Source organism: Bufo gargarizans, chromosome 9, assembly GCF_014858855.1.
Source record: "Bufo gargarizans isolate SCDJY-AF-19 chromosome 9, ASM1485885v1, whole genome shotgun sequence".
NCBI lineage: Eukaryota > Metazoa > Chordata > Amphibia > Anura > Bufonidae > Bufo > Bufo gargarizans.
The window spans coordinates 61,108,598-61,121,065 of record NC_058088.1 but is presented as its reverse complement, the minus strand read 5'-3'; the positions used below and the strand labels follow the sequence as shown (position 1 = coordinate 61,121,065).

Here is a 12,468-nt window from a genome sequence, read left to right as displayed (position 1 = left end):
GAATGGCTTACCCCTAGTAGAACAGTCCTATCCTTGTCCGTAATGGACATGTTCTATTTTTTTGTGGAACGAACACACGGACATGGAGTCATTTCCGTTTTTTGTGGCCCCATTGAAGTGAATGGTTCCGCATAAGGGAATGCAGCCATGTTTTCTTCAAGGGGTTGTCTCACTTTAGCAAATGGCATTTATCATGTAGACAACATTAATACAAGGCTCTTACTAATATATTGCGATTGTCCATATCGCCTCCTTTGCTGGCTAGATTCATTTTTCCATCGCATTATACACTGCTCTTTTCCAGGGATTATGACCACCGCTGCAGCACAGATACGAGGTGGCCGGGAAGGAGTCTGCTGCGCAAGGGTGCCTATGCGCAGTCCAGGGCAGCAGTAAGGCTGGCGCTTTAACCTATAGTGTGCAAGCACGACCACTGTTGCTGGATTGCATGGTGGTCGTAACCATGTGATGGAAAAATGAATCCAGCCAGCAAAGCAGGCAATATGGACAATCACAAAACATTAGTAAGGGCCTTCTAATAACTTTATCTACATGATAAATGCCATTTGCTGAAGTGAGACAACCCCTTTAATCCCATGCACCCTCTTTAGTTTTTTAAACAATTGGGGCAGCTTTATTAAAGTACGAGTATTTACATGAGCTCATAAATGGCTTAGATTTAAATTAATAGATATGGCACATCTTCCTCCAGTGGTCTTTTTACGATCTGCCCCATTGTGTTTTGTGCCATGTTTATTACATTTTTTAACAGAACTTTTTAATTGTATTTCTTTACTTTTTCTAATTACAATATACTTGCACACATATACACCTACACCTGCTAGGGCTTATCAGTGTTATACCTTAAGAGACTTCTACAAGAGACAGCCCTGGCGAGCTCTATCTCATCCCAGTCTATCTCCATAGTGACACCGGCCCTGGTGAACATGGCACTGAGAAGGTTAACTGCTGGGAAAATAGGTTTCTCTGAGCCCAGAAGCTGCTATGGGAATGCAACTGTGTACTACAAAAATCCACCCGCAGTTGACCCACGAGGGCACACTAGCAGTGCCCACAAATTCATATTGATGTACTGGTACTACTAACTACCTCAGTACTGTTACATGAGAAGGGGTTAATGTTCTTGTTTGGCTTGTCTCGTAATGAGCAAAATGGATACTGTAAAGGGCACCAACAGCCGGATCAACCCTATTAAATCAAGCATACTGTCTAGAAGAGTTGATCCTGCTGATTAAAATGACACCTGTCTTGTGAAAATCGGTTGCGGCATTCCCGAGAAAAAATTACTTTTATTTGTAATGCAAATGAAAGCTTCAGTGCACTGAGGGGAGGGGCCTCAGCTTTCTAGTGCTGGTCCTGCCCCTTGACGCACAGAAGAACTTATTTGCTTATAGAATAAAAGTATTTTTTCTCGGGAACGCTGCAACTGATTTTCACAAGACAGGTATCGTTTTAATCGGCAAGATCAAATCTATTAGGCAGTATATCTGGTTTAATAGGTTAATCATGCTGACCTGTGCCCTTTAAGTGAATAGGACTGAGAACACTGAAATATCACACACAGCCAATGGACAAGAGTAGCGCTGTTTCTGGAGCAAAACAAACATGATTTTCTAATGTCATACACCCTCTTTTAGGAAATATTTACAGGTCTTATATACTACACTACGTTCAATAATCAAATAGCCGTTCATTTCCAAAGCTAAACGGCTGGTAAGTGGCTTACACTGACTGTTATGAGAGGCAGAAATCCAGCTCTCGCCTGGTTTGTGTCTGGTTTGTGTCTGGTTTGTGTCTGTACATGGCTTCTCATAGCAGCAGGTACCTGTGCTATCTATGACCAGTCTGCAATGCTTATGGGTGGTCTGCCACATCTGCTTATGTTATGCCGCTTGAAATACCAGCTAACGTAATGTAAACCTGCTTGCCAAGCCAAAAAGCTGGAGCTATCCAAATATCTGGATGCATGTCATCATTGACATTATGTCATTATGTAGCCGACTAACCACATACCTCCCGAGGTTTGAAGTCCCATTTGCTGGACATTATGAACCCTACCTCTGATCTAGGAATGACCACAAAACAGAAACTTTAGAGGCTTATGCAGTGTTCTTGCTTAACTCTTCCTGGACTTCCCATAAACTTTAAAGAACTTATCCAGGTAATAATTTGAGGTCAGAATGGCTTTCCAGGTCCCAGCTGGTCTCTACTTATCTCTGGTCCTTCTTGACACACAGGAAATGACCGCTCACCCAATCGCTGGCTGGGATGGGTCACTCCTGTGGCATATGATTGGCTGAGCTCTAATTTCCTGTGTGTTCAGATGGACCAGGAAGTAGGCACCATCGGGGATCGGGAAAGCATTGGAATATAAGGGATCAGTGAGGTAATACTTTGTCTATTTACTTTTTTAATTAGATAATGAAATAAGACCCAAAGCACAACTAAAGAACGGTTGAAAAAGAAGATCTGTCTTTAGGAATGACCAGGTCCTTACCTTAACCCTACCTTAACCCTATCAAGATGCTCTGGCATGACCTGAAGAGGGCTGTGTGAACAAGCAAGGCATCCCAGAAATATTGATGACCTGAAACACATCTGCAGCGAGGAATGGTCCACGATCTCTCCTCAATCTTGTGCCAATCTTACTTGCAGTATTTTGAAACATCTGATAGAGGCAATCTCTGCTTAAATGGGTTCTACAACTTATTAAACTCAGGGGTTCACTTACTTTTTCTTCCTGCATTGTGGTTGTTTACTCAATCTGCTCAACTGTTTGTGTCATGCTTTAGTTATGTTGCATTTGTCTATAATTGTGACTTATCAGATCACATTTTATTAGTAATCAATGCAGGTCATTCTAAGGGTACTTCACAAAAAGCTTTTTCTGGAGGAGGTTTTAAGGCAGATTTTACTGCAGGTTTTTCATCCGAAGCCAAAAGTCGATTCAAAAGGAATCAGAAATATCAAAGAAGTACTTATACTTCTGCTTCCTGCTGGATTCACTTCTGGCTTTAGTTGAAAAACCTGTAGAAAAATCTGCCTCAATGCCTCCTCCAAAAAATTCCATGTGAACCTATCCTAAAGGGTTCACTTACTTTTTCTTGCAACTAGAGATTCTAAAGACTAAGATTTTCATCTCACCATAACATGTTCTGAAGATGATGCTGGAAGAAAAGTGCCATGAAGGAATGAACCTGAAGATGATGCTAGAAGAAAAGTGCCATGGAGGAATGAACCTGAAGATGATGCTGGAAGAAAAGTGCCATGAAGGAATGAACCTGAAGATGATGCTGGAAGAAAAGTGCCATGGAAGAATGAACCTGAAGATGTTGCTGGAAGAAAAGTGCCATGGAGGAATGAACCTGAAAAATGATGCTGGAAGAAAAAGTGCCATGAAGGAATGAACCTGAAGATGACGCTGGAAGAAAAGTGCCATGGAGGAATGAACCTGAAAATGATGCTGGAAGAAAAGTGCCATGAAGGAATGAACCTGAAGATTATGTTGGAAGAAAAGTGCCATGGAGGAATGAACCTGAAGATGATGCTGGAAGAAAAGTGCCATGGAGGAATGAACCTGAAGTTGCAGACCGCCCGATACGGCCAAAAACACCTTGATTGCTGGAACCAGAGGAAACCTGAAGCTCATGGGTCCTAATGCAAACGCCATAGCAAGTCCCCAACTACAATGTAGAATGCTGGTGTGGTAGAAGAGGGGTCTTTGGTTTCCATCAGGCACAAATACGAGATACAACAGCTACCACCGCACCCCCCATAAGATCCACAATACATAGTCTACTGTAGCAGAATAAAAGAACATACATAGTAACAAATAATATTCAATAAGTCCCTGAGTGAAAGCTCATTTAATGTATGGAGGACACATAGACGTCCATGGCTGATCGACTTTTACTTCAATCCCTCTCTGGAGAATAAACTTCCTGTCCTCGGCTTATTATCTGACATAATGTAGCCGGGTCTGTTAAGAAATTGACCGGGCTTTCTGTTCCATATTCATTAATAAGCAATATGCAATTGTCAGCGGCCGTCCTTCAACTTCAGTTCTCTGGCCCGGTCTACGTGGTATAATGCCGCCTGACTCCATACAACTGGGGAATATTACTCATCTAAGGAGAAATGTGTATTCAGGGTCTGATCAAGACCCCGGGGCAGATGTAGGAGCTTCCGTAAATCTTTTTTCCCAGGGAGCAGGATGGGGAGGAATCATTCTGTAATCTAGCCACTCCACAGTGTCTAATGGCAATACCATATAGCGGTCACATAATACCGCCAAACAGCGCCTACCTAATAGTGCCAAACAGAGCAAAGATAACAGTGCTATGTACTGTCGGAATAATAACGATATATATAGGCCCTAAATACAACATGATCAAGTTTAGATTAAGGTGAGGTGCTTTGTGGTGCCACTTTTGGCCAGGGCTTGTCCAGGCCAAAAGAAATTATTTAGGCTCCAAATGGTGTAGGAAAAAAATGTTAAGAAAAAAAAAAATCCTACCTTGCCAATCCACTGCCGCTACTGTACTGATGCCGGTCTTTACTTCCTGGTTCTTCTCCACAAACAGGAAATGATTGCTCAGCCAATCACTGGCTGAGTCTGATCGTTGCTGCGATCAGTGATTGGCTGAGTGGTCACTTCTTCCTTGTCGAGAGTCACTGGGAAATACAGAGCAGCAGAGGACCGGGGAAGGCTACGTTCATATACGCAGTATAAACTGTGGTACTCTATTCCGGCAGATGAACAGAGTACTGGAGTTTACCGTATCCGGCATAACATGGCCTCGCACAGCCAGATCCCCATTGACTTTAATGGGATACCATGGTGACATTTATACCAGAAAGCAGCCAGATCACCATTGGATCCCATCATAGCCAATGGGGATCTGGCGGTGTGTGTGGCCGTGTCCGGCTATGCTGGATACAGAACACTCCAGTACTCTAGTATGCCGGAAAAGAGTACTGCAGTTTATGCCGCATATGTGAACGCAGCCGAAGCGTCAGATGGAGAGAGGCACTGGGAAATACAGACACGCAGAGGATCTAGGAAGACTAGGTCCACATACGCGGCATAAACCACAGTACTCTGTACCGGCAGAGGACTATACGATATAACCAGACATGACGGCGCACCGCTGGATCCCCATTGACTATAATGGGATACAATGGTGATCCGGCCACTTTTCTGCGTACATGCTGGCTTTCTGACGGAAAAAAAGTCCTGCTTGCCCAGCCTAAAACCAGCATTTATCCCGGAAGGCAGCCAGGTCACAGTCGAATCCCTTTAGAGTCAATGAGGATCCGCGGCCATGTCCAGCTATACTGGATACGGGAAACTCCAGAACTCCAGTTTATATTGCGTACGGCAGGGGATCAATGAGGTGTGTAATGCTTCCGTCATATCTGGCCAAGCCCATATTACTGCAAATACACATAAAAAAAGCTATGCCAATAAAAAAAATCCATAAGGAAAAGTCTCCTGCGGCTGTCATTTTTGGGAGGATGGGCAGAGATGTTATTTTAGCCGACACCGCAGACTTCCTGTCCCATAGAAGGACGCATGAACGCTTATTCTGCAAAACCATGGACAGAAAAGTATCACATAACTAGTATTAAAGTGACGCTCCACCTTCGAGCCGCTAGGAAGATTACGCGTTGCATCATATCCTGTATTTATATATATTCTATGCTTAAACTTCTCACAATTTTCAGCTTGCTGTCAGTGAATATGAACATTCGTGTGTGTGGCTTGTTGGCAGGAAGCTTTGGCATAACATATTTACAGTATTCGCTAGGATTTTACCTCTGGGACCCGCAACCATTCTGAGAATGAAGGGGCCACAGTGCCTATTTAGCCCCCCGTCCCCACGGCCACCTGCTATGCCAGTGAATGGATCCAGCTGAAATTGGGGTAACACGGGGCAGGGAAAACTTACATCAGCGCTGTGGCCCCTTCATTTTTAGAAGCAGTTGGGGTCTCAAAGGTCAGACCCCCGACTGACTGTAAAGTGATGGCATATACTAGCAATAACATCACATTTTATTCTCTGTTCAGCCAGAAAGCTAGATTTGGATTTTTGCTGAATAGCAGGATGTGCTATAAATGAGTGACAGTGGGGGGTGCGGGTCCCACCTCTGGGACCGCTACCTATCGGGAGGAGTCCCCTTACCCCTGGTCGGCAAGCCGGATTCAGCAACACGTAGACAGACCCTCGGTGGAGGGTTAGGACCACGACCACTATATACTGAAAAAGCAATAAAGCTGCTGAATATACTTTGTGATTTGGTTTCCCACCATTTCCAAGATGTCTGCTAGCTGTCAGTGAATGGAAACATTTTTGTTTGCATCCAGAGACTGAAACTCGCTACAAGGAACCGCGCAAGTGCCAGTAGCAAAACCCACATGGTGAGAACAGAACTTGAAGAACGTGAAGGAGCGGGTCCCTCTGAAGGTGAAATATACAGAGCGATGGAGAACAATGCAACCTCTATTTCTATAAATAAGGATACTAGAAATCCCATAGGGGTCCATTATTATACTCATGAATGCCTTCACACAGATCGGGGAGCTCCAGGGTGACTCGTAATATCCTGTTTATTGTATGCAAGAAATGTATTATTTAGCACAAAATAAAACACCTGCGGCAGAAAAGTGGCCTTAAAAAGTTGCAAACTGTGTGTTTGTAACTTTTTAAATGTGACTTTTTGAAAAAAAAAAAACACAAACAAAAAACAAGTGCCTCTTTTGACTCTGCCCTCGCCACTTACAAAAAAAAAGGGGGGGGAGGCGCCTGACAAGGGTGGGAAATGGGCGCGACCAACACCCAAGACAAATTTATCTTCATTTACACCAGTTTTTTTTTGGCGTAAATAAAGCCAGAAATCTATGGCAGCTCAGAGCTGTTGGAGATTTCTGTTTAGGCTTGCGGACTGCTGAAGGAAGCTCCTAATTTATGATGCGGCCTGCGCCTCGCCATAAATTAGGCGTATCCTCCAGCAGCACAGAGGATATCAAGACCGGCGCAGAAAGCACTGGTCTTGATAAATCTCCCCCTAAATTTCAAACGAGTGCTGTAATATGGCGATTGATACGGATACGACACAACGTGTAATAATTTACACCGGGACATAGCAACCAATCAGATAGTTGCTTGAATTGTAGAAATGTATGCCTAGCAGCAGTGGCGTAGCTAGTAATGACTGGGCCCCACAGCAAATTTTTGAATGGGCCCCCCCCCCCTCCAGTTATTTTTTCGCAACTCCTTCTTTTCATGCCGCCCCTATTCCTGTGGCTAGTAAAGATCACTCACTCAGGCCCGGCAGCAGTTCCATCCGTTTTCTACACTGTCTATACTGTCACTGTAAATAATTTCATTATGTAATACTGTTGAGGGGGCCCTGACAAAATCTATTAGTCCTCCTCTTCCTGTATGGGCCCCCTTCTGGGTCAGGGCCCCAAAGCAGCCGCTTCCCCTGGTTCCCCTATAGTTACGCCCCTGCCTAGCTCAACTGCCCAACTGCCGACTTGTTTCTTGTCTCTATTATATCATTCATGGTGGTGTCCACTTTTAACATCCTTTTATAGCACAAAATGTCTCCCAAAAGATAAGAAGATTACAGATTTTTCTAGTGATCAGCTGTGATCGGGGAGGGAACCTAGCAGCAAGTGTTCAGTTTCTCTGTAGTGCCTCTAGAGGGGATTTGAAGCATTACATGGTGCCCTTTGAAATCACTGGGCTGTCTGTGTAATGCATGGATGGGCTGGAATAGCCATGGTTCTTGGTGTGAAAAGGTTGTCATTTAACAGACTGAAATGTTGATTTTTTTTTGGGCCAAACCACACGGCACAGCCGACGATGCCGCCTTGTAGCGGAGATTGCATCTGAAGAGTAACACTAAATGGTAGGGAATTTTATTGAAGGGTGGAAAATATGTGTGCAGTTATCTGCCATTGTCTGATATGTGAGACTGGACTTCTTTGGCATATCGGACAGGTGGGTGACTAACCACGGTCAGTATGGACTTGTGTGTGGCTCTTAATTCAGCCTGTGCTGATCATAGCCACCCATACTTTATAATGCTATATTACAGACCATGGATGACGCTAGTCCGAGGCAAACACTTAAAGGGACTTGTTTCGTTGGGTTAATAACCTCATTTTATAACCATATTAAAGAATTCTAAAAGGAGTTAAAGGGGTTGTCTCATCTTATCTTAGACTTTGAGGGCATATCGCTAGGATATGCCATCAATGTCAGATGTCAATGTCAGAGATAGGTGGGACGCACACCTATCATCAGAATGGACCCCGCAAAGTGAAGGAGAGCTCACTACCCAAGCTGGCCACTCTCCATTCACCGCTATGGGTCTTCCAGATCAATTGGAACTCCCATAGCAGTGAATGGAGAGCGCCTGTGCATACGCAGTGAGCTCTCCTTCACTTTGGGGGGTCCTGTTCTGGAGATACATGGGGGACCCTCCCTCACCTATCTTACTTCGATGGCATATCCTAACGAAATGCCTGCCATCAAAGTTTGCGATGAGACAACCCTTTTAATAAAGGGAACCCCCCTGATCAGGGTCTTCATCCCTTGGCCAGAATGGAGAGCAGTCACGAAGAGCATCTCTTGCTTTGGAGGACCTGTCCTGTCCAGCCCATTGATTTGAATGTGTAATGCTTAGTTTCACCTGTGGTGGCGCTGCCAGAAAACGAAACTCTTCCTTTCAAAGAGATTACAGCTGATTGCTAATGATTCTCAGGATGACACTTTGTAATCAGCTTATTGTCATGAAACCCTTCTCTTGGGTACCTCTCCCCCTGTATACCTATTAAAGCTCTGTATGCCACCTCCATACACAGATGTGTAATTCAGTGGCACATTCATCATCTACCGTTATGTATCTTCTTTACTAGTAACACTTTTGTGGCGCCCCCTAGCTACACCCCAGCCAGGTTATTGAGGAGACCCTCCTTTCTGTAGGACACTACATCTGTAATGCGCAGGACTCCACAGAGATCCCGGCAGAAGGACTATAGTGTAGGTTCTAGGAAAAAGAAGGCCATAGGAGGTATACCAGTACCACCAGGTGTCACATACCGATCTTCTACGGACCCCTACACGAGAGGTCCTCAGGGGCTCAGCTGCATGCAGATGTCATACAAGACCAATATCCATCACTCAATGTAGAGATCCACAACCAATATAATTCTGCCCAGGGAAGTCTCATCATCCCCCACACTGTCCACCCAGCAAACAGTATGGGAAGACCCCATGCAGACCCCTATAATGGCTATTTCAGAGAGGCCCACCCCCATAGATATAATGGACTTGTTGGCCAGGCCTCGGCTCAGTCCTGCGCTGCAGACAGATGATGATGTATGAAACACACGTGTTCTGTCTGGCTGAAATCTATCATACAAGCTGATCACGGACAGGAGCAGCCACGGCTGCCATCCACACAATACACCAGGAGACATTGGCAGAGGCTGTGCCAGGGCACAAGGCAGCAAGGCTGTGGATGGGTACACTACAAGGGGCATACTATTGGCAGCACATGGGATGCGCCTGAGCTCTGGGTATACGTGTGCATCAAAATCAGAAGTTGTCACCAGCGCTGACCAACACGGGTCTTGGTGTACACTGACAGGACACCTACGGGGCGAGGACCGAGCTTGGGCATCACATGGGTGACAGCCCATGTACTTTTCCACACTGGCACAGAAGCAGATGGCGGTATAGATTAACCCTATGTGTTCTGGGTCATGAGTAGAGACAGTATAGTACCAATGGACAGTGACTGGTCAGTGCATGGCGGAGAACCGCATATGAACATTGACGTACATAGACGCCTGCACACAGACAGGGCACACGCATGCAGCATCCTGCTCCGCACTGCGAGCCCCGGGATAGCTGGCACTTATTACTGTGGCTGAATGAAATGCCAGTAAATCCCAGAGCCCAAACAGTTTGGCAGCTGGGATGAATTGTGGAGGAGCCACCCTCGCTCTCCTCCGCCAGCACACGCGTGGTTAATGTCTTTTTCATGAGGCCACACACATACTGTGTACAGTAGACATAACTGCATACCCTGCATACCCCGTAACGGCGTACGTATGCCAAATGTGACACATCCACCTCGTATCTTCGGCGCCGACGCTCATCCTCCTCTTTATCGTCGGTGCATGCAACATCGGCGATAGGGAAATATACCGTAAGCGTCCCCGCAGTTGGACGTATATGCGCGTACTACGTTCGTCCTATAGACCTGCCTGCGCAATACCAGGACTGCATTAACCCCCTTTAAAAATAAAAAAAAAAGAACCGTAACATACATGCATCCAGGTTAGAAATGTGTAAACCCGCCACATCATACACCTGCGGGTCTATCAAGACCAACATAGCTCCTCAGGTTCCAAGATGCAGAATTCAGCATCCGCCCACTCTCCCTTCCTGCAAATCCAAAATAAATGCCACCCTGACTCATTCATTGTGTGACCGTCCCCTCCCTTCATGCCACAGGCGAGCAGCCATGTACTCACCGGGGGCAGAGCAGATCTCACTCCAGAGGTGAGCGGATCCACAGGATCTGCAGGAGAACAATCCCAGTTCCGTCCTTCCCAACGGATAATCCCAAATGCAGTGACTGAGGCTCTGCTTTGTTACCCATGAATCCACGCATGCTCCTTAGGAAGGAGACAATCACCATAACCCCGCCCACCTGCCTGCTGACTGGTCCCTGAGGCTGGAATATGCAAATAGGTCCATTCTGGCCCCTTCCTGAGACCCTCCCCCCTGTTCGAGGGGCTCAGATTCCTTTCCTTCTGTTACAAAGTATCTGGAATCTGACGAATTCCTCTCCCTAAATTTAGAAAGCAGAAGAAGCGGACAGGAAATCATGTCAATAAACATTTGCAGCCTGGATTTCGGAAGATACATTGCAATCAATGAACAGAAGGCGGGCGGTTTACGATTCGCTACAGATAGATATAAATGTTTTTAGGAAATGTTTTTAGGAAAATCAGATCTTTTTGTATCCAATTTTTAGCAATCTTTACAATTTGCCAACGGGAAGTCAAGATCAGAGAAATCTTAGACTCCCTGCAAACGAAGCGGATTCCGCGTGGATTCTCGCACTGAAAAACCGCAGCGTAATACAGCACCAGCGTAGTGTATGAGATTACACCGATCTCGTGTACGCTCTGCCGGGTGGATTTAGAAATCTGCAGTGAATTCTTGGTTTGCACTTAAAAGGGTGAGATCTGCGGCAAAACCGCATCAAATCCGCAGATGTGGTGCGTAAATGCAGAGAAATCTGCACGGAAATTTATGTTTGTAAATGCGGTAAGCCTTAAAGGGTAGCCTTAAAGGGGTATTCCGGTTATATAACGTGATCTCCTAACCACAGGACAGGAGATAATTATTAGATCTGTGGAAGCCCTACCAGCGGGACCCCCGCGATCATGAGAACCAGGGCCCCTGTGGAGCCCCTCTAAATGAACGGAGCAGCCGGTCGGGCATGTGTACAGGTGCTTTATTCATGTTATGGAAATTCCGGAGAGAGGTGAGTACATCCCATAGAAATTAATGGAGCGGACGTGCAAATGTTCTGTTCATTTATCCCAGCCACGGATCTAATAGTTATCTGTCTCCTATGCTGTGGAGAGGAGATAACTTTATATAACCGGTCATCAATATCAGATCGGCGGGGGTCCGACGCCGGGCACTCTCGCCGATCAGCTGTATGAGGAGATGCGCGCAGTGCGCACGTGCCGTCACTCTTCCTGTTCACCGCCGCAGCAGCGGACAGGAAGACAGAAGGGAGACGTCACGTGCGCACTGCGCGCATCTCCTCATACAGCTGATCGGCGAGAGTGCCCGGCGTCGGACCCCCGCCGATCTGATATTGATGACCTATCCTGAGGATAGATCATTAGTAGTAAAAGCCCGGACAACCCCTTTAAGGCTACCTGCGGGGCTGTCTTGCAGAAATTCTGCATGTGGCTCTGCACTAAATCCGCACCAATAATGACATGTGCCGCTTGCGGTTTTTGGTGCGGATTTGATGCGGTTTTGCTGCAGATCTCGCTCTTGCATTGCAAAGGGTTAAATCTGCACAAACGAACGGCACAAAGAATTGACACGGCAGGTCAATTTCCGCATGGAACGAAAAAGTAAAGAGTAAATGAGATTTCTGAAATCTCACACACTTTGCTGGTACGGTACTACGCTGCGTATTTTTTGCGTGCTTAACCCGCTATGTGTGCAGGAAGCCAAAGGGTGTTTTCACACATACAATTAAATTAAGGCTACATGCACACGACCGTATATGTGTTTTGCGGTCCGTATGGCATCCGTCCGTATGATGAAGTCCGTATGGCATCCGTTTTTTTTTTTGCGGATCCGTTTTTTTTTGCGGATCCATTGTAATAAT

The 12,468-nt window shown here is 45.8% G+C and overlaps 1 protein-coding gene across 1 annotated transcript in view; it reads right to left on the bottom strand.

Moving 5' to 3' along the window:
* The window catches only part of NUMBL (NUMB like endocytic adaptor protein), a 53,473-nt gene extending 42,782 nt beyond the window's left edge, over positions 1 to 10,691 (bottom strand). Inside the window, exon 1 of the mRNA XM_044268615.1 lies at positions 10,577 to 10,691. The gene's annotated coding sequence lies outside the window, so the exon portion shown is untranslated. The remainder of the gene's footprint in view (positions 1 to 10,576) is intronic.
* Positions 10,692 to 12,468: the final 1,777 nt, after the last annotated feature.